Consider the following 12,133-nt stretch of genomic DNA (forward strand, 5'->3'; position numbering starts at 1 on the left):
TCGTCCAGTCTATGCTGAACTTCGTAGACTTCTCTCCAAAATACTTCGACCTCCTCTGGTTTGGGTGGGTGTTCGACAGTAACTAGAGGGTCTTGGAAGAGTTGAGATGGGTCAGAGAGAAACTGTTGATTTTCTCTGACCCACCTCTCGCTCCGCTATAGACTTCTCTTAGTGTCAGATAGTATCCGTATTCTATCAACAATATGCTGCCTGATGGTCAGTAGCTTTGACTTGTTAAGTGTGTGATAACGGGTCCGGAGTTCGCGCGCGAACTTTCGAATCTTGGCGGTACAATTCCTGCCAGATATGATGTAGTTAATCACACACTGAATGCGAGACGCGTACTGTCTTGCCCAGCCTATCTTTATGGCAAGTTAATGCATGCGTCTTTTGGTCTTATGATCAACCGTTGGTTTTGTTTTACGGTTCGCATCGGCCAAAGCTATCGCTGCATTATACACACAATAATTGTAGGCGTTCCGCTTACATAACCCCTTTTTCGGAGTAGTTCAGAATGGTTTCGCAGACGTTGCTGCGAATAGTGCGATAGCTCCGGGTGTTTCTCGCACCACAGGGCATGCAGCCGTGCCATGTAATCCCGTTCAGGGGCCACACTCCGATCGTAGCACTCTAGCAAGTCGTGATTTAGTCGCTCCGTCCACCCAAAGGTCCCGAGATCCCGCCGATCCATCGCATTGAATCGATTTTCATTGGCTCCCTCAGCTCTAGATTGGTCGGCATTATTGGCCGACCCATTGTCGGGAGCCCTGCGCGTTCCGTTGTTTTGAACCGCACTTACTACAACTATGTTTGTTGTTGTCATTGTTGTTCCCACGAGAAGCTAGGGAAAGGGGTTCGGTCATCCTTGTAGAGCCCCGCATGCAAGGATAAGGCTACATACTCTGAGGGGTCGCCCGGTATCCCAGAGTCACCGTTCTAGATACCTCACCCAGGTGCCATTTAGCTTTCGGCACGGTTTTCACACCTCCGATTGGGGGTTCATTCCTTCTGGACCACCCCCGGACAATTGTTTGCGACTGCCTATTTATTTTTGTGACCATATTCAGCAGAAACCCTTGGTACAGGGACCCTTTATCCGTAACCCGAGGACGCGTTCGGTGGCTTTGTCATAGGCCCTTCGGTTTGATCCTAGAGGAATGAAAACCGAATCGAATATATATGTGTGTGTGTGTGTGTGTGTTTTGAGTCCTTAAAACGATACTTACTGATCAAGGAATAGACTTTCTCTCGGAATTAATGCAACAATTTGAAGATTCATTAAATATCAAGCATATAAAAAGAACAGCTTTCCATCCACAAGCCAACGGAAGCATAGAAAGAATGCATTTAACCTTAAAAAATTTAATTAAAACATCAATATAATAGTAAACAATAGACTGAAAATTAATAATTAAACACATTTATAATTAATGCAATAAAAAATACAAGTACAAGCTCTTCACCTCTCGAGGTGACCTTTGGAAGAGATCCCAATGTCGCATCAACAATACCAATTTCACCAATTCTTACATATGCCGTTTTAATAAGGAAATGGAAACTTAAACACGACAACATCATTAGGAAAGCTAAAGAAAGCAACAAATAATAATAATGCGATCAATAAAACATGGACGTTACAGGTTAATCAACAAAATTACAATTTTACTTAAGTTACTGTGAAAACAAAGACATAAAAGAAGATTAGGTAATTTTATAGGTTATATCTGTAAAACCCTTTTAAAACTCTGACTGATTCAGATTTAAACCAAATAAATTCAGAATGTCATCGATTGTGAGCTGACAGTGATAATATAGTTTCCGTTTTAAATAACCAAACGTAAATTCTTAAAATAGTACTGGTTACGGACCGCGAAGTAAAGGATAAAATTTCGTTAAAATCTGAAACAATTGAAAAACTCAGTGCCAGTACTAAAGATAATTTCAATGATATGAAATTAATGTCAACAAAAAACATAATTGAAGAAATCAATGAAAATATTTACATAGCAATAGAAGCTATCAATAATGGTAGGTATGGAATCGTACATCCTCAGATTTTAACACCCGAAATTTTGAAAAATACATTAGAAGAATTTGAAACAAAATACCATTTCGACGAAGACTACCAAACAATTCTTGATTGAGTAAATTGAGTAAATGGATTATTAAGTTGGAGCGGACGAGCGTAGTCTGAAGTTGCGCACCGAGCAACGATTCTCTGCAGCGAGGAAGCCTAAGCTAAACTCGATGCGCAACTTCAGACTACGCTGGTCCGCTTTCTGTTTATGAAACAAGTACTTCTGCAGCAAGTTTACTGAAAAGGTATGAAAAAAAGCTTGTTCACAGTCTCCTTATTTGTTCAATAAGGAAACAAACAGGGTGTCCAAAAAGTCGCAGGACAGCGAAATAAATCCTTAGACGCAATTGTTTTAGAGAAGTTGAGGTCATTCTTGAAGGAGTATTCAACAAGGAATCCAGAGGTTACTTTGTGAAAATCATCCAACCTTACGTACTTACTTACTTAAGGAATATGCATTAGATAGTGCATTTCATTTTAAATAATATATTTTGATCAATTATTTTAATAATCAAGCGTAAATTTGGTTTATTACTAGACGTTATTATTAGCGTTTAATAAGTTTCAAACCATACTTTAAATTCTCAAAATGCAAAATCTCACAGAAAGAGAGAGAATCTCACTTCTCATGATGAGAGGCTGGGGTGCGGTAGCGCGACCTTATAGGGCAATAAGAGGTCTATTTAATCAAACATTTAGGGCTGGAAGGGTTTCAATTTCAGCATCGACTGTTGAATGAACCATTAGAAGATTCAATGATTTCGGTACTGTCGGAGGTCTACCTCGAGAAGGCAGACCGTGGTCAGCTGGAAATGAGGAAAACTCATTGGGCGTTTTATTATCATTTACTGAAGAACCGCATTGTGCATGAGAAGACAATTTGTAATATCCGCAAAAACTCAACGTTTGGGCTGGCATATTCAATAATAGAATAATAGGAAATTTGTTTATCGATTGTAATTTAAATGCTCCAAATTATGAAGCCATGCATAGAAATCAAAGTGTCCCTGCAATAAGAGAGATTGCTGGAGACAACTTTGATGAGACATGGTTTCATCAAGATGGCGCAGGTCCTCATTACGCAGTAGATGTTTGCGCTTACTTGATACAGTATTTGATAATCGGTGGATAGGACGTAGAGGCACAATTGAATGGCCAGCCAGATCCTATGATTTAACACTTCTAGATTACTTTGTCTGAGGCTACATCAAGGATTTTGTAATGCTAAGGTAAGGTAAAGAAATATGACAGCCAGATTAAGCCTAGCACAATCCACTCACCTCAGATTTCATCACAAATATCAGAATAACTCACCATCAATCATTCCTACGACCCCACATTTTAGGACCTTACACAGTAAGGAACTAATGTATAACAGGGAAAGATAAGGAAGAGAGAACAGAAGAAAAAGAAGGATTAATGGTATAAGAGGTAACGATGGGAGGAGAGAAGTTGAAGATAGTGGGGGTTTATGTGAACGGTGATATGTGACAGAAAGCAGACAAGAAAAAGAAATAATTGAAGAAAATAAAGAAGAGATTAGGCTTATAATAGGTGCGGATTTCAATACTAGAACAGGAGATAGTGGAGGAAGGAAATGGGGAGAAGAAAGAGGAAGAAAATCGAAAGATAAGGTACTAAATGGGAAGGGAAGAAATTGTTAAAGAGCTTGGAGGAGTTGGCATGGTTTGTCTTAAACGGAAATATAGAGGTAGATGAGGAAGGGAAATATACTCGCTCAGGATTGTGATATTAGAAGGAGAAAAAGTAATAGCAATATGAATAAAAAGGGAGCGAAGGTTAAAATTTTAGGAAAAGAGGATTAGTCAAGGCATGGAAATGACCACTCACTTACTTACTTACTCCGTAAGTTTCTGATACAAATTTTAACGTAGAATCCGAATTTCAATAATTTAAAAGTTGATTTTGCTGTTTTTTTGAGTTTTTTAAAAGGGAACTGAATAGGAACCAAATGGGTTATTTACGGGTACTTTGTAGAGGCTCCATTTCGTTCCTTCGGTCCGCCAGGGTAAAACAAAAACTATGCATCCTATGCAAAAATTATTCATCTCAAATTTGTATGAGTTTTCATTCCTTTTTAGATGAGAAACTTTTATCTATTCATTTTTTTTATAGCTTTTGTCTTTCGTCCAAAAATTTCATTTTGTATTTTTAATGTTGTTTTTAAGAATTAAACAAAAAGTACGCAATCTATTGAAAAATGATTCCCAAGAAGTTTGTAGATCATTTTTCTGTGCATAATGTTTGTCCACTTGTCCGTTCTTATCTTGCATAGTTTGGTTTTTCATTATTTTTTGTTTGATTGTAGTGATTTCAAAAATCAACGTTTTTTTTTCTTGACTTTTTTGAAGTCGTGCGTTGGTTGGCATAAAATGTTCGTTTTTGTTTGTTTTTCTGGATTTTTAAAATGCTATAAGTCCAGTGATTTTTTTCAATTAAAAAAAGTAAATACAAGAAATTTTTCTTCTTTTTGAATACTACTAATATCCGTGCATAGCATTAAAAAAAGTGTTCTAAAAATGGTTGCAAATCATCTAATTCAAAAACATTTTATTCAAAATCGCTGGCTAACGAACTTAATCTTTAATTTAAGACTAAAAGAGTATACCCAGAGGCTGATCCAATCTGTCAATTCTTTCGCAAGTTATCGTGCTGACAAACTAAAAATCTAAAGACACACGAATACACGAAAGACACATCCGTAAAAACCTGTTTTTGGGAACAAAGAAAAAAAAGGAACAAGGTGTTTCAAATAAAATTTTCAATAATCAATACGGTATACCAGTGGATGCAGTGATTCATTCCATAGATATTTACTAACCATAATCAGAAGTGTCTTGAAAGTCTAATTTCACTTATTAAAGATAATTGTCGATTATTTATATGTTTTTTTGTGGCTTGCGAAAAACAATTTAATTTTATATTTATTATTGAAACTTTTATTTACAACACCTGTTTCTACTTTAATTTAATAATATAAATACTAGAAACTATTAAGTAATAAATTATTTTAATAAAATGCACAATGGTCCGAAAGAGCTATAATAAAAATACGATAAAAAGAGTTTTTGTTGAAATTAAGGAATAAATAATCATTAAATGGTATGGGTAGTGTAAGACTAGGGAACTACGGACGCTTCGAAATACTCTTACACCGTCTGGATGGCCATCCCTTTGCAATTTTTAAAATTCATTTTTTCTCAAGAATGCGTCAAAATGGCTCCTTCCTTATTTTTCTCAAAAAACCTCTAGTACGTCCCTTCACTGAGGAGAGTATCAATCCAAACAAAAAAAACGTACCTAAAGGTGCCCTTCTTAGTCCCTCACTATAGATAAATTTATCACCTTACGTAAACTTACTATGTCCCACGCTAATTGAATCATTTCCATCATCGGACATAGTAATTTTACAGTTGACTGTAAATAGAAAAACTTTCGTTTTATTTTCACATATTATCTGAAGTGAAATTCCACTAGATTGCAAATAAGTAATGCAGTATTATAAGTTAATCAGGTAATATATCGCAATTTGAAAATACACTGGACGTATAATTACTAACTGATTGTAAACATCACAAAAACTTTTTTTTACAGTCTATACCGTTTTACTTGTCTTCATCAGCTAAAACGACCACGGTGTGCCTGTTTGACGGCTATCCGGTGGTGTCATTTGTTTTGGGTAGGCTCCTCATGAAGGCCCAAAATAGTGTGGTACTGTGGGAGATGGTAGTTCTCGTGCTAGCGCTGCGATCACTAGTTGGGATTTATGCAGTTTGTGCGTTGCGACGGCTTTCTGTACCCAGAAAACGTTCACTAAATAAACCGCATTAATAACCTGGTGCGGCTCTATCCTGAGGGATGCTACAGCATCGTTGAAACTCGCTGCTTTATTCGATTGCTAATGAAAGACCACGAGATGCTATTCTCTATGCGTGGTAAGCTGGCGGTGTCGTTGGTCCAGCGTAGCGGTTTCGGAAAACCTCCTGGTCATCTCGTGCCCTTTCCTCATGTTTTTTATGGGGCACCGCTGCGGCACTTGAGTTGTCTACAATGCGTCAGTCCCATTGACAGGTCTAGGAATCTTTCTTCCCATCATGAGGTACCCGGAGGTGCAGCATGTGGCTGCATTTTTTCTTCTCAATCCAACGAGTAGCTGAAGTAGGTGCTGGAATCAGATGCATTGATTTCAAGCACGAAGTCGCAGCTTTAGCTCCCTTTTAACCTCCTGGTTACAGGGTTTGGCAGGTTGGTGTAAGAACTGTAAGCCGTAGTCTCTCAGGTTACGAAAAATTTGATAGTTGATATTTCAATTTAAAAGATTTGTATTGTAAACTAAAACAGTCCTTTACAAATTTATTTTCAATAGCCCTTTTAAATGATTCTTCAAATTAACTTTTTAATTAAATTCACGACTTACGTACTAAATTTTAGCAATTCAGATTACTTACATGAAATTTGTCCAAGCCTGCTTGGTTTTGCTCTAACTCGGTCGGTTCCGTAGAAGGTCTGTACGGAATAGTTAATTCTAGTCAATGACGATGATGCCCCAGTTGCCACTCTTCAACAAATCAGGCCATTTTACAGCGGGTCAGGATACCCAGTTCCGTTGCCAAAAGTCTATTTTCAAACTATCAAAGTACAAAAGAGTCAGGCCATTGTAATTAGTGATAATTAATGTATCATTAAAGGGGTAAATATTTTTACTAATTGAAGACATGAACATCTAAAGTAGAGACGGGATTTATTTCGAACGTAGTAATTCTATAAAATGTTGGAACAGACTGAAGGGCTCGCTGCTCTGTGCGGGCTCTGGTTCTTCGCTTTCTAAATATTTTAACTTGAACTGATAGATAAAATTAAATTTTCTTTTTACGGAAATAAAGGGATGATATTTACTTTCGGTAGTTGCTTTTTTGTCATTAAGATAAACGTCGATGTTATTTAATTCATTGAAGCTCTTTTCGAAAGTGACATGTCCTATATCTGTCCCTATCTTTGCCAGACTTATACCAAATTTACTTAAAACTTGCAGAAGCCTTACATGATACTGTCAAATTAGATTTATTTATACCTACGTATTTCCAATCAAGATCAGTAGCAATTTTTACATTCTGGTCACTTATTCACTTTATTTTTGAAAAACTGATCGGGCTACCTGCATCAAATACACAATTTAAATCAATACGCGTACCACCGAAATTCCTACAAAAAATGCTATCCTCCGGAGAGACCTCGCTGACAAAGTTGACTGCTGCTGACTTGGCTGTACACTCCTTTAGAATTTATCCAGATTCATTGCAATTGTTGGAGACGTGTCTTCGGCTGCCTGCATTGATGCATTGTGCAGTTGCGGCATCTCTGAATTTTTTACCTTCCTCCTTCTTTGTAGATTTTTCAGTGACGAAAAGTGATGCAAAATTTCAGTTTGAAAACAGAATGTTCGCAATGTTTGATTTACACAAACCTTAATTGCCAGGCATTTATCAAACATTTCAGACTTTAGTAAGTAAATACAGAATTGTCAGGAAGGTTAGGCGGGCTAGGCAGTTAAGAAGGTAGCGGATATTTAGGAATATTGGGAGGGCTTTTATAAAGGTATATGGGATTGCAGGCGCTTGGTAAAACAGCTGGAAAGATAGCGTGAATTTGGGAAGGTTAGATCGGCAGTTAGAAAGGTAGCGGAATTTAGGTGGTTTGGTGTCGGCATTTAGGTGGTTTGGTTAGGTAGTTTTGAAGGTAGCGGGCATTCGAGGAGGTTACTGTGTTAGTTAGGAATGTCGTGCGGACAGTTGAAATGTATCGGAAAATCAAGGAGACTGTTAATGCGGTTAGTAAGGTAGTGGTATTTTAGGGAGGTTCGGTATGCAGTTAAAGAGATTATAATTCTATTCAAAACTTTTACTTAGATAAACCCGATTATACATCGTAGACACAGATTCAGTCAAGTGACTGAAGAGATTAGGATGTTTTAAGTCAATTCAATACCATGCTTAAAACCTCCTTCGCTGATTGTGTAGGTATACAATTACGAACGGTTGCGAGCATTGGATGTGACAACACTCACCTCTGGATCCTTTCTTAGAGTTACCATCTGCGACTCCACCAAGTTTTTTAACAAAAAAAACTCCACCAACTTAAGTCGCTTGCTTCCTGATTGTTCAAGACAGTTTCTTACAATGCGGCAGATTTCTAATAAAACCGCCTACTGAGTTGCTGCCAATACCCTACTGACTTCTAAATGTTGAAGATGTTCGTGCATCTTGCGTGCACATTGATTGTAGCCGCAATCACAATAGGATAAATAGATGCATGGCTCCCATTCCTCCATTTGGTCTGTCCTTCATGCCTTAACTCGCTATACTTGTGGGTTTTGGTTGTATAGGTTGACTGCAAATTTGGGTTAAGTGGACAAGCAATGTCGATCATGTAGACTCTTCCACCCTTTTTTTCTGGCATCACGATGTCAGATCGATTGGCCCGAATGTAATGATCCGCTTGCAAAGTAACAGCGCAATATAACATTTAATCTTCGTTTTCTAAAACGGGCATTGGAATGTATCTATAGAAGGGCATCCATTCTTTTAAAAGACTTAGGTTTAGGGCAAGTTGTTGATGTATATGCCCGCTACATCATTGTGTCTGTGCGTCTCTTAGCCAAATATTAGATGCCTCACTAATTACTTCATTTCGATCTGACATGTTGGAGTGCCCGCCATAGATGGCTTATTGCCTCCATTTTATTTCTAATTCCTCTATGGTTTCTGCACTGATATTCAAGGCCCCATCTGAGGACAAATTTAAGGGCGTGTATTCAAGATCTGCTTGACAGATGGTTCTGTAAAGCGCAAAATTTCGTTTGCTGTTAAAATAGTCTCGTAACTGTATAACTTGTGACTCACACAGTTTTTTGACATCTACAACGCCCCTACCCGCTAAATGTCGTGGTAGAACTACCCTTTCAATCGCTGAACTTATGTGGTGAATTCGGTGCTTCGTCATTTCTACGCGAACAATTCTGTTTAACTTTTCAAGGTCGGTGTTAGACCATTTTATGAGCCCGAAGAAGTACGTGAGGACAGGGATGACATATGTGTTGATCGCCCTGATTTTGTTTGCTGAGTTGAGAAAGCTCTTCATAATTAATCTGAGTCTCGCAGTAAAGACAGTCATTAGGCTTGTCTTAATTAACTATTTTGAATACCCTTAGATTCAAGAATACCCAGATATTTATATGATTCGCCTGCAGCTATTGCCTCGATGTCATTTTCGAACTCGTTCTCTAACTCTGCGGTCCCTAATTCCCCTCGGACTAAATGCACTGTTCTGCATTTATCTAGTCCGAACTCCATGTGGATATCATTGAAAAACTGCTATGTGACATCAATCACTTGCTGCAGTTTCTGGCCTGAACTAGCGTACAGCTTCAGGTTATCCATGTAAAGAAGATGGGTCACTTGATGACCATCCTCATTATCATGAATTCGGAATCCATGAGACATTCTATTCAGTGTTTTGCTCAATGGATTCAATGCCAAACAGAACCATAGTGCGCTGAAGGAGTTTCCTTGAAGTATACCCGTCGTAAAGCGTATTGATCTAATTATCCTTGGTTGTCCATGATCAAAATACTTGATTCTTGTACCCCAGAGCCTCATCGCATGGCTGAGAAAGTCAAAAATGCGTGGACAGATTTTGTAAAGTTTAAAGACTTCAAGCAAATAGTCATGCGGAACGGAAGGAAACGCTTGCTTGTAGTCAATGTATGCCATGTGTAAGTTCCTTTGATGCTTACGAGCTTGAGTCATGGCATCAGCGTCTGTGACTAGATCTTGCAGCTTCGTGAGTTTTTACAACATCCTTTTTTTTCTTCTGTAAGAATTTCATTCTCGTCGCAATGAGAATATACCTTATCTGCAATAATAGCTCTAAGACATTTATAAATTGTTGGAAGGCAGGCTATCGGTCGAAAGTCCGATGGATTTTGAGCGTCTGGGTTTTTTGGTATCATATACGTAGTACCTTGGTCCATAAAACCTGGCATCAAATATGGGTGTTCAATGATCTTTTGAAAACACCTTACCGACGCAAGATGCACACTCGTCAGGTACTTGTACCAGAAGTTGTGCACCATGTTCGGACCTGGAGCTTTCCAATTACTTGCCCTCTTCAAGACAACTGAAACATCAAAAGGTGTGATGTTTGTCATATGCATTTCTGGGCTATTGCTTGCCCTTGTTTTCTCCAGTTTGAACCACGCAGTATCCAAATTGCATCTGTTTATTTTTCCCCAAACAGCCGACCAGTAGTTAATGATATCTTCCAATTGAGTGACTTCGGTGCCTTGGTAGTAATTTGGCTTTACTCTCAGTTCACGATAGAATCTTCTTTCATCTGTCTGAAAGTTTTGGTTTTCTTGCCTTTGTGCATTACTTTTCTTGTACCGACGCAGTCTGGCAGTAAGAACATCAAGTCTCTGTCGTTGAGAGTCTAAAATTTAATCCAATATTGCTGGTGTTACTGTCTCGATGTGCCGAGGGTGGATGATTTTAGTAACATGGTTCATCAGCTGTCTGGTTCTATTTCCTTTTTTATATTGAGTTAATCGACTCAATTTTCACCTTACTTTGCTGACATCCATATCCAACCTGATCTTCCATGGTGGATCTCGATCCCTTGCTGGGACAAAAACTGCATTTGCAGGCCTATTTTTCCGGCCCAACATTCTAACGGTTGCCACAGCTGCACAGTATACAAGAGTTTGCAACTCTAACGCATTTTGTCGTACGTTAAAATACGTAGGTAAAACCTTGCTGTCGAAATGTGCTATTAGTGCACGCAGATCATATGTGATGTTCATTTTTGACAGAGAATGCCTTAGTGTTGGTTCTACATATCTGAACTCTAGTAAAGCATGACAAAAATTCCTTTCCAGGTGCTGTAGTTCTTCCGAGATCTCCCTATCCACATCATCGTTAGTAATATCTGGATGTGGTTCTAATGGATCCGGTGCATGATGTTCATTATCCCTTGCACCTATGCTTTAAGCATCAATCAAGTCTTCGTTATCTACATTTTCCAAGGCGAGCTCATCAATAGGAAGCTGCCGTTCTACTTCCATTTTGATAGCAGCTATTTCAAGATCCGAAAGCAGTCTGTTTGCAGCAATATCTCTGCCAAAAAATAAAGGCGCATAACATCTCTTTTCATATGGTGTGTCCATTTTCCTCGCTTTTTTGTTGCTGAACCTCTGCTTCTGCCTCTGGTTGTATAAGGTTATCCACCTCTGGAGGATGTGGTGGTGTTGGATCATCAATAGGTTGAGGAAGAACATCAATTGCTCCTGCTTGACCGTTTGTCGCGGCTTTCTCTAACTGATCTTCATTGCCGTCGTTTTTTCACGCCAAATCAACCTGTTGTTTAATCTCTATTGCTCGGTCTTCTGTAACATGTAGATTAGTCCTGATGTCTTTCACCGTACCGATAAGATCTCTTAGTGCGACCTTTTGTATATTAGGATACTTTGCAGCAAAATTTGTTCTAAAATTGTATCATTTTTCCTTGTTTTTTTCAAACTTCGCACTTTCATAATAGAGACGCACCAATTCCTCTTTCATTGTGGTATCCTAATTGATGCTCTCCCACGATATTTCTGTCGAGGTGGTTGGCTGCAAATAGCCAGTACTAGTCAAAGCATCCTCAGCAGACACAGTTGATGTTCCTCTGCTTACCGTTTGTCGCAGATGTTCTTGTTGGCCAGCTGTTTTATTAGTGAGAGCTGCCTGAACATCTTGCAGCTCACTATCGCCACCGTCCCGCATACTGTGGCCCCCAGCGGTGGCTCCAGGGGCGCCCCGGCGATCCTCGGAAAGCAACAAGCGTTTCAAAATCTTTAATCTCTGTTTTTCATTTATGGGTTTTGGTATTCTACTTAGACCCTCTCCTCTTCGTTATCAGCCTATTTGGCATGGGAAACCCTGTCAGTAGCAATGCTACCTCCAACATTGCCGTCAAAGTCATGAGAGGAGAGCTCAAGCC

The 12,133-nt window shown here is 38.8% G+C and overlaps 1 protein-coding gene across 4 annotated transcripts in view; it reads left to right on the forward strand.

Annotated features, from left to right (window-relative positions):
* The window catches only part of LOC117172355 (growth arrest-specific protein 2-like), a 410,439-nt gene that overhangs the window by 159,520 nt on the left and 238,786 nt on the right, over positions 1–12,133 (forward strand). The gene's annotated exons all lie outside the window — the stretch shown is intronic.

This window comes from Belonocnema kinseyi, chromosome 5 (assembly GCF_010883055.1).
Source record: "Belonocnema kinseyi isolate 2016_QV_RU_SX_M_011 chromosome 5, B_treatae_v1, whole genome shotgun sequence".
Lineage (NCBI taxonomy): Eukaryota > Metazoa > Arthropoda > Insecta > Hymenoptera > Cynipidae > Belonocnema > Belonocnema kinseyi.